This window comes from Musca autumnalis, unplaced genomic scaffold (genome assembly GCF_047663935.1).
Source record: "Musca autumnalis isolate F117 unplaced genomic scaffold, ASM4766393v1 scaffold_1, whole genome shotgun sequence".
Taxonomy (NCBI): Eukaryota; Metazoa; Arthropoda; class Insecta; order Diptera; family Muscidae; genus Musca; species Musca autumnalis.
Window position 1 is genome coordinate 166,740,882 of NW_027411644.1, and position 17,868 is coordinate 166,758,749.

General features: G+C 34.4%; 1 protein-coding gene across 3 annotated transcripts in view; it reads right to left on the bottom strand.

Moving 5' to 3' along the window:
- The window catches only part of Gel (Gelsolin), a 131,713-nt gene extending 115,530 nt beyond the window's left edge, over positions 1-16,183 (bottom strand). The window contains exon 1 of one of the 3 annotated variants that reach the window (XM_073958863.1): positions 15,803-16,183. The gene's annotated coding sequence lies outside the window, so the exon portion shown is untranslated. Of the gene's footprint in view, positions 1-15,664 lie in introns of all 3 variants that reach the window. The other 2 variants (XM_073958862.1, XM_073958864.1) reach the window with 2 other exon arrangements.
- Positions 16,184-17,868: the final 1,685 nt, after the last annotated feature.

The window sequence follows — 17,868 nt, forward strand, 5'->3', positions numbered from 1 at the left end:
CGGGAAAGAAGGACGATAGAATGGCTGTTACTTTGAACGACGTAACATTAACTGACCCAAAGGGGTGAGGGTGTTATTTTAACCGGCAGTTTATAAAGCATTCCGAGAGTGATAGGACGAATAGGAGTGTGCTACGTCGTATAAGAAGAACCCTCCCAGCTGAGGAAGTACCACCCCAATTTTCGTTGGGCGATATTGCAGACGTCATCCGAAACGCAAAATCATCCAAAACGTCCGGCAGAATATCAATGGTAATGCTAAGCAACTGAATGAACCTGGAGTTGAGTATTTAACAAGTGTCCTCAACCTATCGTTAGCCACCCATATTATACCAGTAGCTTGGAAATTTGGCAGCGTGATCCCACTACTGAAGACCAGCAGGCCGATTTCTCTCCTGTAGCCAGTAGCAAAGATTCTAGAGGGACTACTCCTCCCCACGATGAGAAGCAGTTTTCCAGTTGCCCAACAAAGGTAAAAAAGTGAACCTCAAACCGGGAAGTACCGATAAAGGGGGACTATACCAAAACCTGAACCTGTGTTAAACAGTGTTGATGCAGAAGGTTTGTGACTATTTGGAACGTAAAATGTCAAGGTACAACTAACTCGGTATGAAAATGTAGCTAAAATCCTCAAAATACCTAAAACCGGGAGGTTTCGTTATATGTCGTCTATCTCAAAACATGGACCTATGTTGACAATTTTTAATGAAGAGGTTTTGTGAACACTGGGAACCTCAAATGCCAAATTACACCAAGTTCGGAAAAAAAATTCAACTAAAATCCTCAAAATACCTAAAATCGGGAGGTACAATTATATGGGGTCTATCTCAAACATAAACCTATGTTGACACATTTTGGTTTAGAAGTTTTATGATCACTGGAAACATCAAACGTCTCTCAAAATACCGAAAATCGGGGTGTATCGTTATACTAAAGCATAGACCCAGGTTGACAATTTTTGGGGGAATCGTTTTGTGGCCACCACCGGAAACATGAAATATCAAATTATATGTGGTTTGGTTGAAAATGTAATTAAAATCCTCAACACAGCTAAAAATGGGAGATACTGTTAAATCTTAAATCCTATGAGGTGATATACCAAAACGTGGACCGATATAATTATGTTAAAATACACTAGGGGGCAAAAATGTAGCGTTCCAGTTCAATTATTGCGGATGCTAGAGTGATTACGACAGACCGACAAGACTAGATCGACGCTGACCGTTGATTAAGTAAATGCAAATTATCATTTCAGTGCCTTACAAACGGAAAAACGAACCTAAAATACCCTCCCTACTATATCGACACCTCCAAATAATAGTATGCTAAGTCTAAAAAGTGAGTTTTGCAGGAGAAGCTCTCAAAGTGTGGAAATTTTTTTGAACTTCAGAACTATGCTAAGTCAATATTTGTTTATAACTTCTGTTCGGATTGACCGATCATTACCAAAATTTGACAGAATTTAAGTTAAAGGACGTTCGACACCTCAAAATAATAGTTTGCTAATTCTGAACAGTGAGTTTTGCAGGACAAGCTCTAAAAGTTTGGAAGTTTCTTTGAGCTTCAGTACTATGCTAAGTAAATATTTGTTTATAACTTCTGTTCGGATTGTCCGATTATTACCAAAATTTGACAGAATTTAAGTTAAAGGACGTTAAATATAAAAATGTAAAGAACTTGAAAACATGCTAAGTCGACTTAGCATACTATTGTTTGGAGTCGTCGATATGGAGGGTATAAGAAATCTACGAAAGACATAAAGAAAAGGTCAACATATTGTTGTTGTTTCATCGAGTACTTTGTGTGACAAAAGATTCGGTCATTTACTTTTCGTCGTTACTTTTAATTGCGAATAAATGTTTAGTATACATGTTTTTATTTAAAATTGGCAGCTATTCATAATAAACAACGCCATTGTCACTTTGGCAAGACATGTGTTGAATCTTAAAATTATCACAAGTTATTTACTTCGCTATTTATAATACCCGTAATTACATAATATTTTTTTATAAGATCTAACACATGTTATCTAAAAAACCCATTGAACAAGTATAAAAGACATTATTAATAAATTCCAAATTATGTATTTAATCCCAATTTCATCAAATTTCTAAAGAATAACATTTTTAAAATATGTATTTGTAAAATATTCATAAATCTATTTTCCATTCATACATTTTATGTTTGTAATAAAGCTTAAAATATGCATAAATTTTTATTTGTAATTAATTTATCAGCTATGGCGGCACAACAATAACAATTAGCCAGCACTTTGACCTTCAGTGCATTTTTCAAGTGCACTTACAATTTATTGCCTTTAAACGCAACCTATTTAAGATGCATATTTATTATTACAATTTTTACACTTTGTGGTTGTATTTTTCTATTATAGAATATAAGATATGCATACATAAAAACGTGATATTTATTCATTGTCTACGTCACTGTTGATTGTAGCATTTGATACCTGCTACAAAGTTATTTCAATTTGTGTATCACTGTGTGTGATTTTTTGAGTAATGTTTTATTAATCATATTCTGACTCCACTGTGTGATAGAACACCAAAACAGAGAAGACACGTGTCTCGCCCTTTTTCTCTATCTCATCAACTTTCGCGGTTATAAGCCTCCAAAGTTGGAGGCTTTAATGTAAAAAGGGGTAATTTAGTCAGGACTATATCTTCCAAACCGTAAGGAAATTTGAATTTATCTCTGAGGCAAAGTTGTCATAAAGAACAAAAAATTGTGGACACATATAATCAATCAAACTTCATCTCCAAGGTCAAAATAGCCAAGGTCAAATTTCTTTTAAATTTTTTTCTCGGGTTTTAGTCTACAGCTATCAAACCGATCAAATTTGAAGCAAACAACCAACTACAAAAATGTACCTCAGATCTCAATAAACATCTTTCTAGAATATACGAACTCTGTATGGACGGTTCTTAAAGGTCAAAATAGCAAAGCAAATGTGATTTGTATCCCGTTTTCTCTGATTCTGGTCCACAGACACTAAACCTTTCAATATTCAAGAAAACAACCAACTACAATAATGTAGCAAAGGCATCAATAAACAACTTCCTGGAACATTCGTAATGTCTATGAATGGTTCTTAATGGTAAAAATATCAAAAATCTTTTGAAAACATTCACTTTTCATACTTTTTTCTGTGAAAATTCTCTACATGATTGGCTTTCGTAATTTTTTCCTAGGTTGTACCATTTTCGAGATATATAAGGTTAAGTTGGGAAATTGCAGTCATGACATTGTTTTATAAGGATGCATTGTCCCAATTTGAACTTCTATATCTCAATAACGGTAAAAACTACCAAATTATCATAAAGGTCAATCATATAGAGAATTTTCATAGCTACAAGAATTTTTTAGTCCCATTTCGATAAGACTTTCGGTTTCCAAGCAAAATCGTGAAAACCTAAAAATGTCAACTTGAATCGCGATTTATTTAAAAAGCGCTCCGATGATTTTTTTGTTTTCTGATTTTGCTTATCTATGAACATTGTTGTTTCAGAATCCACAAAAACTTCCCAGCTGTAAGCACCTTCCATTTAAAATTGCATCAAGAGCACCGTGCACCGTGTGCCATAAACAAAAAATTGTACTGACAAATATTAAAAAATTAAGAAAAACAAGTAAGAACAGACTATAGTCGGACGGGGCCGACCATGTGATACCCTATACCACTATCCCTGTGCACTAGCTTTCCGGGCTAGCTGTTATAAGATGTGCATTAGAAATTTTACCAATTTTCACACAAAAGTTTTGATCAATTTAACCCGCTAAATATTATTCGATCATACCGTTGACTTGCACGCTACTTCTTCATCTCAAACCAAAACTACGTTTAAAATTTCGCGCCGATCGGACTATTATTGCGACCTACAGAGCGGCTACAAAATCGAGCAAAAATTTTGTTTTTGGTCCATTTCATCCCTTTAACATTTCACGATCATCGCCAAAAACTAATCAGTTCTATTCTGGTCCAAACCCGACCTCCATACTAAATTTCGTGACAATCGGTCCATAATTGCGGCCTCTAGCTTGATTACAATTTTTAATGGACGGACAGACGGAAGGACGGACGGACGGACACACATCGCTAAATCGCTTTATCTCGTCGAGATATGAAGTTTGGTATGCCACATGAGGGGTCTACGACGAATATTTCGCGGCGTTACATGAATTTTTGGGAAAACAAACTTATTATACCCTTTTCCACATTGTGGTATAGGGTATAAATAGTAATTATTCGTATCTCACTACCAAATAGGACTTAACATTTTTGTAACTAATCGTAGCTTAATACAAAAAAATCAAGAAAATCGAACAGTACATTGATAGAAATTGATTTTTGACACTAAATCGCAAAAATTGCACCCAATATATACTTTATTGGGTTTCCGACGAATATTTCGATGTGTTACAAACAGAATGACAAATATAATACCCGCCATAATATGGTTATAAAACTTCTACACAATATAAATCACTAAATATATTCGAATGAAGCTCAGAATTTGTTAAATTAATGTTTACATAAATATCTTTTTTATAAAACGTAATTTTAATATTGAAATATTTGTATGTCATGTTTCTCAAAACTTGATATTAAAAACTGGATAAATATTTCAAATTCGACTTATTAAACAAATGCAGTTAGCTGCCACTTTTGTACATATTTGGTATATTAATGAGAGTTCCAGTTTTCTTATTTTTTTTACTTATCCCAGCAAGTCATTGGACTTACTGATATTTTTCAAATATTCAAATATTTTTCTAAATGTATGCATGTACTATTTACATATATATGTATATGCGCATATTGTAGATCTATTTAAATTGTGAACATTGTTTGCATAACCTTTGATACGGACACTTTAAAATACAATTATTAAGTTAAGCTGAAAGTGATAAGAAAACGCTCGATTTCTAAGAAAATGCACGAGAGAAACAGAAATACTAGAACACACGCTTATGGACAAAATACATATTCAAAAACATTCATTAACAATTAATAGCTGTGTTCCTTTACTTACCTGAGGTTACCATTTTTACCATTTTTAACCTGCAAAGCGTTCCTTAACCCCGAAAAGTGGCAAAACTGGAAGCAATTTTTAAGAGAGTGAGAGTGGAGAGAGAGCGAAAATGGATTTCTCTTCTACCACAGGCTACCAGCAAAATTTCTGCAGGTAAAAAATGGCAGAAATGATTTTTCGACTTTTGTTTGACGATTATTTCACATTGAAAAAGAAAATGGACGAAAAACAGAAGAAAAAGTCGAACGCTGACAAAACTAAATTAAAAACTGTGAAATAAAAGACGAAAATTGATTTTTTATGTTTCTTTTTGACAATAGGTCTGTCTGGTTACCCTAAAATTTGTAACAACTTGTACCAATTGTTGCTGGAAGTCGTCTGTTAACACAAAAAACCAGCAAAAGAGAGCGATTCGAGAGAGACATTTTGACAGTTCTTTCACTGAGAGCTTGCAAATTCTTGCTGGACAAATTTCTTCTAGCAAGCACTAGCAATTCTTCTTCTTCTTGAAAACAGTCAATCATCTGTTTTTAGTTTTTTGTTGATTTATGTTTGTGAAAATTAAAAACAATTTTATTGCGGAAATAACATTGTCAAATTGTATTGTTTTATGGAGAACAAATTTGTAATGTGGAAAAATACTTTTTTGTTTCATTTCCTTTTTTATTTTTAATAAAATACAACGTGTTTGCTTCCTTTATTGGCGGACAATTTGTTCTGTTTTGGCAAGCCAGCTGATTGCTTGCTGGTTTTTGCTGGGAAGGTGTCTGTTTACTTTTTACAATTTTCTAGCAAAAGAGAATAAAAACCCCTTACTCTCTGAGAAAGTTCTTGCTGGACAATTCTTGCTGGGAAAGTAACCAGACAGACTTATTGCTGCCAGATCTACCATTTTTCCGTTCCTTTACTTTTCTGGTAAAAATGTTCATGAGAGAGCAATTTTGAGCAATTTTGACAGTTTTCTCTTTTAGCACCCTTACCATTAAAACAGTAAAGGAACAAAGCTAATATGACGTATTTATTGTAAACAAAAACAAATACTAAAGCGTGAACCTACATATATTTTTGGATGTCTACAGGTTAGGGTATAACATAAAGTGTATTAAAACATCTGTCAACTAAGACGATAGAGGCATTATATAATAGAAATAAAAAATGTTATCCCAGTAATAACTGCTAGTGTAAACATACTCAAAGCCGACCTAATAATTCGCATATAGAGGCAGCTTCTGTCTTTCAGACTTTAGTGCCATAATCAAAGCTTTATGTAACAGTACAAATATCTATAAACCAAATGCGTTTAAACAAATATAAATCTGTTTTAAAATATATATGCACATATCTACATCTTTGCACTTGAAATAAATTATCAATAATTAAAATCAATAAATAGGCAATTAAGCACGACACATTTCACATCTGAGATATTTTCAGCATTTAAAAGATTTGTAAACACCAATAAAATATACAGTAGGACATAATTTCATTTAACATTTTTAGAATGATATTTTATATCTTCTAAGTCGCATTTAGTATGTCCATATCTACATTAGGTAATGTATAAGAATACAAGTAAGAAAAGGCTATACACGGACGGGGCCGACGATGTGATATCCTACACCACAACCTCTAGGAATTTGTTATGTGCAACCGCCTTGCACGCTGAATGTCCGGATTTGATTACCAGTCCTGGCCACATCAACGGTGGCAAAATACCCCTTAGTAATGTTGGCGATATTTCCTGAGTATTTCAGCCATGAAAAACGTCTCTACAAGTGGCAACTTAGGACACGCCTTTCGGACTCGGCGATAAAAACTAGGTCACATATCAATAACTTAATATGAATACATTGATATACGCGAAGCCTCCCTTGTCCCTACTTGGATGTTTGTGGATCAATTATATAAATTATACATTTTTACAAAAGACATCTACATCTTCATTAGGCCGGGGCGATTTGAAACCTTAATGAGCCCTTCGCGTTTCTGATTCCTGGGATTGAACTGAGCAAAAAAGTCCTCTGGACCATATATCTGTCGAGCCTCCCGATTTTAACTTTAAGTTTTTTATTGACGTTTTTTGGATATTTTGGCATATAACAGCCAAACCATTGAGATTTTCGATCCAACACAAAGACAAAAATTGTGGCCAAGACAGTAGTTGTAGAACGTTCCTTCAGGCAGTTTTGGCCTTAAGAATGTGCAAACTTTTCGGAAAATGTCGATAAATGGCATTGTGCTACAAAGTTTGACCAGAAAATTATTCAAGCGTTCTGATGAAAAATTCCATCGTGTTGGGATCCATGGAGAACGAAAATGCCTTTACTTCGTTTGGGTCACTTCGTTTTATTTTTTTATAACAGCAAAAGTTGTGAAAATCTGAGTTTCTTATATTTTCAATTTTAAACGGGCATATCTTATTTTTTCCACAACGGATTTCTTTTGATCCTTCTTCCTTTTAAAGGGGTGAATAATATCTTTTGAATAAGGTATTATTGTTTTAAATCGGTTAACATATGGCTAAGTTATAGTGGTTTATGTCTGAAAACCCCCACAAAAAATCTATAACTGAATTTCTCATAATTTTCAAAAATGTAATGTTTTTATACCCTCCACCATAGTATGGAGGGTATATTAAGTTTGTTTTTCCGTTTGTAACGCATTGAAATACTCATTTGCGACCCTATAAAGTATATATATTCTTGATCAGGGTAAAATTCTAAGTCGATCTGAGCACGTCCGTCCGTCCGTCCGTCCGTCTGTGGTAATCACTCTAGCATCCACAAAAATGGAGATAGGACGCTGAAATTTTGGGAAAATGCGTCTTTTGTTTGCAGGCAGGTCAAGTTCGATGATGGGCTATATCGGTCCACGTTTTGGTATAGCCCCCATATAACGGTACCCCGCGATTTACGGTATTTTGACGTTTTTAGCTACATTTTCAGACCGATATAGCTATAATTTGACATTTAGGGTTCTTAAGTGTAACTAAACTGATATAACAAAAGTTGTGGACCTAGGTCCACGTTTTGGTATAGCCCCCATATAACGGTACCCCCGATATACGGCATTTTGACGTTTTTATCTACATTTTCAGACCGATTTAGCTATCAATTGACATTTAGGGTTCTTAAATGTCAATAAACCTTTATAACTAGTGGACATAGGTCCATGTTTTGGAATAGCCCCCATATAACGTTACCGCCCGATTTCAGGTATTTTGAGAATTTTACCTACAAGTTTTAACCGAATTATCTGTAATTTGAACATTTGACATTTGAAATTCTTAGTGGTCACCAAACCTCTCCACCAAAAATTGTCAAGAAAGCCCCCATATAACGGTACCTCCCGATTTTCAGTAATTTGATGATTTTACCTACAATATAAAACCGAACTAGCAGTAATTTGACATTTGAAGTTCTTAGTGGTCACAACACCTCTCCATCAAAAATTGCCAACATAGGTCCATGTTCGGATATAGCTTCCATGTAACGGTACCTCCCAATTTTCAGTAATTTGGCAATTTTAGCTACAATTTTTAACAGAACTAACTGTAATTTGACATTTGAAGGTTGTAGTGGTCACCACACATCTGCATCAAAAATTTTCAACATAGCCCCAATATAACGATACTTCCCGATTTTCGGTACTTTGAGGATTTTACTTAAACTGTTTAACCGAACGTAGGTCCATGTTTTTGTATAGCCACAAAACAAACCTCCCGATTTTCCGTACCTTAGCTTTATTATTTGGACGAACTTTCTTTAATTTGTTCATTTAAGTTCATATTTTCATATAGCCCAGATACCTCCGAACTAGCTGTTAATGACATTTGAAGTTCCCACGTTATGTACCGATTTTCGATATTTTGAGGATTCTAGCTAAAATTCTTTAACCGGATTAGGAGCTATTTGACATTAAAGGCTCCCATCAAAAACTGTCAACATAGGCCCATGTTTTATTATAACCCCTAGATAACAGTACCTCCCAATTTCTAGCCCCCCAAAAATTGTCAGATATAGGCACCATAAAAAAGGACCTTCCGAATGAAGCATTTTATGTATATTATCTGTCATTTTAACGTACTCACTAAAGTTGGGGACAGGAATGAATATTTTATGGTGGAGGGTATGAAAAGTTCGGCCCGGCCGAACTTAATGCTTTTTTACTTGTTTTGTTTTGTTCAATATTTATTTTGAAAATTGTGGGTAATTCAGTTATAGTTTTTTTTGTGGGGGTTTTCAGACATAATCCACTATAACTTAGCCATTTTTTAACCGATTTAAAACAATAATACCTTATTCAAAAGATATTATTCACCCCTTTAAAAGGAAGAAGGATCAAAAGAAATCCGTTGTGGAAAAAATAAGATATGCCCGTTTAAAATTGAAAATATAAGAAACTCTGATTTTCACAACTTTTGCTGTTATAAAAAAATAAAACGAAGTGACCCAAACGAAGTAAAGGCATTTTCGTTCTCCACGGATCCCAACACGATGGAATTTTGCATCAGAACGCTTGAATAATTTTCTGGTCAAATTTTGTAGTACAATGTCATTTATCGACATTTTCCGAAAAGTTTGCACATTCTTAAGGCCAAAACTGCCTGAAGGAGCGTTCCAATGCTTTTGCGATGTATTAGAGAGTTTTCAACTACTGTCTTGGCTACAATTTTTGTCTTTGCGTTGGATCGATAATCTCAATGGTTTGGCTGTTATATGCCAAAATATCCAAAAAACGTCAATAAAAAACTTAAAGTTAAAATCGGGAGGCTCGATTTTCACGGTAGATATATGGTCCAGAGGACTGTTTTGCTCAGTTCAATCCCAGGAATCAGAAACGCGAAGGGCTCATTAAGGTTTTTTTCCTTCCACACAAATCGCCCCACCCTAATCTTCATATTGTCTTTGAAAATCAGGTTCCTTTTTGGAATACACCTAAAATAAATAAATATATATACAATGCAATTCGCTATATATTTGATATTTGGGAAAATTGTGAGTTTATTGAAGATCTATCGTCCTAAAATTGTGCACTTGTACCTCAAATATGCTTAATAATGCAGTTTTGTGCTTTTCAGGGTATTTCGAAAATAGTTCATTGTGGGTATATATTGTGATATCAAAAATATATTTTATACCGGTAGAAATAACTAATAATAAATAGAAATTCAAATAATTCAAACAAATTTATAAATCCCAAAATTATTCATATTCAATCACACTAAAGAAGGTAGTATAAATCAGCTGCGCTATCGGCGATATACTCTCAGCCTCTGACCAAAAAAAGAAACAAACACAATAATTATGCCGTATAAAAATATATTGATTTTCTATCACGAGTTTTCTTCAAAATACTGGGAATCTTTAGGTATCGTAATGTGCCCGGGGCTATAGCAAATCAATTTCAGTGAACTAACTTCTGATTTTTAAAAAAAATTGAGAATTATATTTCTGATTTTTAATTTTAGTTGGAACCGGCAGGGGATTTTGGAACTTTTGGACCATTATCACAGGAAGTATGGACTTACCCCGAAAAATTGTACCGTTGCAATAGGGACCATCAAAAGAACCTTCTTCAAAAAATTGAAATAGATCCGATACGAGCCCTCTTTTCCCAAATTTTGTGTGGCAATACTCGAAGAAGTCCATATTCCAACCTGATACATGACTGGATGAAATAATACGATGTGCAAAGTTTGGACCAATCAGAAAATCGCCTCGATAGCTATCTTGCGGATTTGCCATTTTCGGCCATAATCTCAGGAAGTATGGACTTTCCATTGCAATTGTACCATCGTAGACGTGGCCGCATGGACAACCTGCTGAAAAGAAATTCAAATCTGTTCGAGAGGACTCTTAAATTTCACTTTTCCGAATTCTGTGTGGGAGGTACGCGAATGTGTGGACAGATATAGTCTTATCCGATCTATATCTGGAAGGAATAATAATAATATATGGAAAGTGTGGACCAAATCGATTGCTCACTTCGCCATTTATCGTTCACACAATTTTTCGAAAAAATTTTGAACTTTTGTGGGGGATTTGTGGACCTAAATCGACTCCAAATTGTCTAAAACGAATTTCGTCCAAACATACTTGGGGTCTAAAACCATTATTTCGATGAGACACATCTTTGTTCGTATTTTGTATGTATCCCCTTTACCGAAAATCCTGAGGTATACAACAGAAGGCGAAGCGACCCCATGCTGCAATATTTGTATAAAAAATCCAATTGGACAATTGAACTGAAAATTTCTCTGTTATGATAGAGACAATTTGTATCATGGGAGGAAATTGTGGTTATCTACACAAAACCCATAACATTTTAGGCAGTATGCCCATTATCTAGCAGACACGTTATTGCATTTTGCATCAGGGGGAAAGGTCAGTAGTTATTTTTCCATATGTAGGCTACTTTGCCGGTATATGCCCTCCATGAATTAAAATGTGGACCAAAAATAAAATTTGTATATTTTTCTTCCAAAAGTAATGGTCTATTTATTTTACCCGCTAAATAATATCAGATAATCATGCAAAATTATAGGCATTTTCTTCAACCTAAACTCTTACCTCGTGCAAAATTTCGTGACTATTGAGCTATAATTGCGACCAATTGAGCTATACAAGCGTGTTTATGATTACACTACAAACAAAAAACTGGATATATTAGTCTCTAACTCGGTTATCTGATCACGTACATCAACATAACTGACATCAATGGAAAGGTCAAGAGATCGTCTTCCAAATATAACTCACGAGGATAGAATGTGTCTTTCAGTACCAAAGATATAAACTGTATATTAAAATTGTTCACAATTTTCACACAAAAGTTGTGGTCCATTTAACCCTCTAAATGTTATCTGATCACTATCTCAAATTGCAAGCTTCTTTTTTGTCATAACTCTAACCTTATTTAAAATTTCGTTAATCGGACTATTATTGACCTACAGAGCCGCTACAAAATCGGATAAAAATTATGTTTTTGGTCCATTTCACCCGCTAAATATTTCACGATCATCACCAATTAAAATAGCGATCTATTCTGATGTGAAACAGATCTCCATACCAAATTTCGATCGGTCCATAATTGCGGCCTGGAGTTTGATTACAATTTATAATGGACAGACGGACACACGGACTGACGGACGGACGGACACACATCTCAAAATCGCTTTATCTCGCCGAGATATGAAGATTGGTATACCACATTGGGGGTCTCCGACGAATATTTCGCGGTGTTACATGAATTTTTACCAAAACAAACTTATAATACCCTTTCCACATAGTGGTGTAGGGTATAATTTATAATTAATATGTGTACGAAATGTTTTCGTCAAATACCATAGTCTGGTAAAACTTCTCCGAATTGATACATAATTTCATAAATTAAGCAAACAAATTATTTTGAAATTAAAAAAAGTCGTTCGGAGTTATGTCCGCGTTTGTCGTGGGAGTTTATGTCCGCTTTGCTTCACGGACATAACTCCCAACAAATTTTGGGACGTATATAACATTTAAAATTTTGTAAGCCACAATAAATTATACAGTATTACCCTAGATTAATTCGTGCATTGTCCACATTCTTAATGCACAAAATCAAACTGAATTTAAAGGTCATTTAGGTATTTCAATATGGCAATACCGCAGAAGACAGCCCATATTCATATGAGGGAGAGAGCATATTCATGCTCTGAGACACAAGGAATACAAAAAATACAACAAAACAGCAATCAGCTGTTTCGTAAATGCAGAAACTGTCTTCTGTCAGGCTAATACCCTAGACAGACGGCAGCGTTATTTTGCATTAACTGCCTTAATTCAAATTAATTCGTGCATTATCCACATTCTTAATGCACAAAATCGAAGGGAATTTAAACTGAATTTAGGTATTTCAATATGGCAAAGCTGTAAAAGAGAGCCCATATTCATGTAGGAAAGAGAGCATATTCATTCTCTGAGACAAAATTTACATAGCAAACAACAACAAAACAATTATTTACCAGCAATCAGCTGTTTCGTAAATGCAGAAACTGTCGTCTGTCACGGTAAAATTAAATACAGTTCTTAATGCAAATTAACGCTGCCGTCTGTCTAGGGTATAAAATTAAATGCACATCTTAATGCAAATTAACGCTGCCGTCTATCTAGGGTATATGACATGAACGAACTGAATCGAACGGACTTAGGTCCGTTCCAGTACATTTTTATACCCTCCACCATAATATGGAGGGTATAATTAACTTTAACTTTGTCATATATGGGGATTTCTAATTGAAGTCGGAAACTTTTTCAAAAAGTGGTTTTTGATTTCATTTGTTTTTTGCTGTGTTGATGCTGCTCATCAGCAAAACATTTTAGTTTATTTTCAGTTTTTTTGATTAACGGTTCCAAAGATATCGCCCCTTGAAAAAGTCGAATACGAGTATTAAAGACAGAGCTTTATAAGTTAGTACAGAAGTTTCTATTACTCCTAGGATATTTCGTATTTAAAATCAGTTATATCGTCCAGGTTTTAATATAGCTCCCATAGAACGATACATCCCGATTTTCGGTATTTTGAAGGTTGCGACCTCAATATTCCACCGAACTGACTGCAATTTTGTATTTAGTCCTCTTTTTTGCTACAAAATTTTCATCCAGAAATTTGTTAGTACTTTTGTACGTTTTCATATAATACCCATAGAACAGTACCTGCCGATTTTCGGTATTTAAAAGGTTTTTGTCTAATTATCTCACCGAAATGGCAGAAAATTAGTATCTTTTCTTCTTTGGGGCAACAAAAATTTTCCGCAGAAATTATTCAGTACAGGTCCACGTTTTTATATTGCCAACACAGAACTCATTATCACACAGAATTGGCTGACAATTGGTATTTACCTCCTTTGGGGCTACCAAACTTTTCTCCAGAAATTTGTCAGAACAGATCGACGTTTTTATATAACACCCATAGAACGATGAGTCCTGACTTCGGTATTTTCAGGATTTTAGCCGCTTTATCAATTAGGATTTAGTCTTCTCTGGGGCTAGAAAACTTTCTTCCAGAAATGTGTCAGAGCAGATCCCCCATAGAACACTACTTCCCGATTTTCAATATTTTAAAGATTTTAACCTCATTATCACACCGAAATGGTATTTAGTCTTCTTTGGGACTACAGCGGTACTTCCCGCTTATCTGTCTTTTTTACAGGTCCACGTTTTATATAGCCCCCATAAAACTGTAGCGCCTGATTTTCGGTATTTTGAAGATTTTAGACTCATTATCACACCGAAATGTCAGAAAATTGGTATTGAGTTCTCTTTGGGCTACTACACTTTTCCCCAGAAATCTGTCAGTACATTTTCACGTTTTTATGTATAGCCCCCATAGAACGGTACCTCCCGATTTTAGACATTTTTAGGGTTTTGGCCACATTATCTAACGGAATTGATTGAAATTTTGTGTTTTTAGTCATCGATATGGGAATACAACATTCCTACAAATAATTGTGGGTATAGATACACGTTTTAATATAGGCCCCATATAAGAGGTATACCCGATTTTGGGCATATTTTTGAGAATTTTTGCTATTTTGAGAATTATTTTCATAAAAAATAGCAGTAATTCGTCATTTAAAGTTCCAAGGGGTAATTTGGTATTTCCCCCATATCATGGTACCTCACGATTTTAGCTACCTTGAGAGCTTTAGCTACATTATCCGACTAAAATAGCTTTAATTTGTAACTTAAGGTTTAAAAAAGTTCACATATAACCTCCTCCCTGATGTTGCTGCAATTTCGTACAGCGGGATCTCAGATTGGAAGGTACACGATACTGACCGTTGTGAAGTCTTTTAAAAGATATTTTCTACTGAAGTGTCTGTTTCTTGGTATTTCGGATTCTAAATGGGTGAAAAACTTCCACGTATAGGCATATGAAGGCACTTTCCGATTTTAAGTATTTTAGAATGACTGTAGCATGTTATTTCAGACTCTAAATGGCTGAAAAATATCAAAGTCTCATTCGAATTAATTCCTGCTTAAAAGAAGTTGATATTCTTAAGTTAGCATATTTCACTTCTCCTAGCATAATCATTGGCGTTGCGGGAGAGCTTAGTACTGCAGTGTCGGTAAGTTAGTGACCAAACAAAAGTAGTAGTATAAAGATATTTTCATTCAAAATTTTGCCGTTTAATTTTACAGCTTCTTGCTGAGAACGGCAAACCCCAAAATCGCGCTACAGGTCATTATTAACAGAATTTAAAATTTAAGCATAGCCTTTTGTTCGATATGAACAAGTTCCACTATATCCACAGCACATGTGTACACATACAATGTACATACATCATGTAGAATGGTTACCGGTTTTAACCAAAATTCACATAGCAAATATTTACCAGTTTTAATGTTTTTTTTTTATTTCTTTAATATTTCTTAATTTTCTTAAATTTGCATATCACATCATCCAAACATTGTCGCCATCACCGATCAATCAATCAATCAATAATGGCATTCGATTACGACAAATTATGATTGTTTGTTTAGTTTGTTTGTTTTTTCTTTTAGTTTTCTTAATTATCATCTTTCACTTTGAACGTTTAAACATATAACGAACGTAATAGTTGTTCGATAATACCTTTTGCTCTTCTTTTATAGTTTGAATTAATTTATTTCCTCTTATCACAAGACCCGTACTATGTTCGTCGCCCGAACAAATAATGTAAGACGTTTACACGATTCAACGTTTCGACAATTTGTCTTCTCCAATACGTACCGTTTCGTACAACGCTTTGCAAAAGACTAAGCTTGAAATGTTGATTGTCGGTGATTTTATTTTGTCAAGCTACAATCAAAACAACGATCGCCTGCCTGTCTTATTATTCAGAAAAGTGTTCTCCCAATCCCAATTCCAGCTACTATTTAGTAAAGCCGCAATACCGCGCGCACACACTCAGTCAGTCATAGAGATAGCAGATATGAAACTGATTTGGTTTTTAGATGTTTTTGTTTTTTTTTTTTTTTAGTTTATTTACATATTCATCATCTACAAACAAAACATTAACGCATAGATTAAATATGTCATGAACTCGACATTTAGCCCGATTCCCGTCCGAATTCACCGCAATCGAATCTTTAAAATTCTATTTGATTTCGATCTTTGATTGGAAATAAACATACATACATATTTATATACATAATAAGCACGGTATAGAATTGCATTTATAGTAATGTGGCTCTCTCAAATTTAGAGAATTTTTTCTAAGTCTAATTTTTATAGACGCTTTTTTGATGTTAAATTGATAAGAGTTTATTTATTTAAGGTATCTCTTATCTGTTCATAGAAATTGCAGCTGGAAATCCCAGCAGCGTTTGTACGGAGACTACGGTCAAAAGGTTAACAGCTAAAATACATTTATGTACAGTCGAAATCACTTATACTGGGTAAAAAGACGAAATCCAGAAGTCCAGAATACCTGCTCTTTGTACACGGAGAAAAATATATGTTAGAAATATGTTTGGTTCCAAACAAATATATGTTTTGGACTGGTTGCAAACAAATATATGTTTGGATCCAAACATATTATGTTCGGAGTTTTTATGTTAGAACATATTTGTTATGGTTGGAGAGAACATTTTTGTCAAAGAGCGTAACAACAGGGCTCTCGCTTATTTCATAATAAAGAGTTGTGTTTATGGTTCAATAGAAGACGTAGAAGCTACGACGGGAGGGTGAGAACAGATTGTTTTTGCTTTGGTGGTGTGTTTGCGGTATGCGGCCAAACACGTGTGTTTCGTTCTCTGTTATTGTTGTTGGGATTTATTCATCCACAACGGTGGTGCTCAAAATGTTTTGTGCATTAGTCTCTCTGAGCGAGTCTTTCCTTCGCTAAACTACGACAGCTGAGAATGAAGAGAACATACATACATATGTCGTTATTGCAGTCACGTTGACGTACACATATGGGTGATCTTGGCTGATCCACAAACATTTTTTTTTTTGTAACAGTCAAACAATCTAGCAAGCGAAGAGGAAAAGAAAACATGGTATGAATTATTTTTGTTCTTTTTGCGAGAAAGACGGAGAACATTATTTCTTCAGTTGAGTAAAGACGGTAAAGTGAGTGAATAAATCAGTGTTTTGTGTTTTCTTAAAGAAATTGTGTTTTTAGTAAATTAAGATGCGGATTTCCCGTTGATGATTTTAATTTTGAGGAGAATGTGTTTTATTTTGCAACTGACGAGAAGCGTTCAACGATGTTTCTATATTTTATAACTAATAGTTTTTATTTGTTTTTCTTTCTAAAAGTGTGACACTATTTCTTGTATTTGGAATTTTGTGTATACCTACGCGTCTGTTGTTGCTTTTGTGTTTGGTATTTTTATGCATTTCAATAAAAGAAAAACCACCACCATTTATAAATGTGTGTATGTGTATGTTTTTATGGATTTTGGGTTTGTATTTATATTTCATCTAAACAAATATTTGTTTGCACCCAAACAAATATTTATGTGCACCTAAACATATATTGGCTTGCAGGAACCAAACATATGTTATGTTTGGGACCGTTGCAAACATATATATGTTTGCGACATATGTTTGAGAGGCCTCTTTTCCTCCGTGTAGCCTTACTTATTTAGTTGACCGTCTACAGAACATTTGTCCTATACGCAGAACTAATGTTTGGTTTACATTCGGCGTCTTTTCGTGATTTCGAAGGTGTTTCGTGATTTCGCGCGGAATCAAGCAAAAATTATCATAATTTCGCATACAAAAATGAAATCATCTCATTTCGTGATTTCAGCGAAATCAACATCGAAATCACAGTACACATGATATAC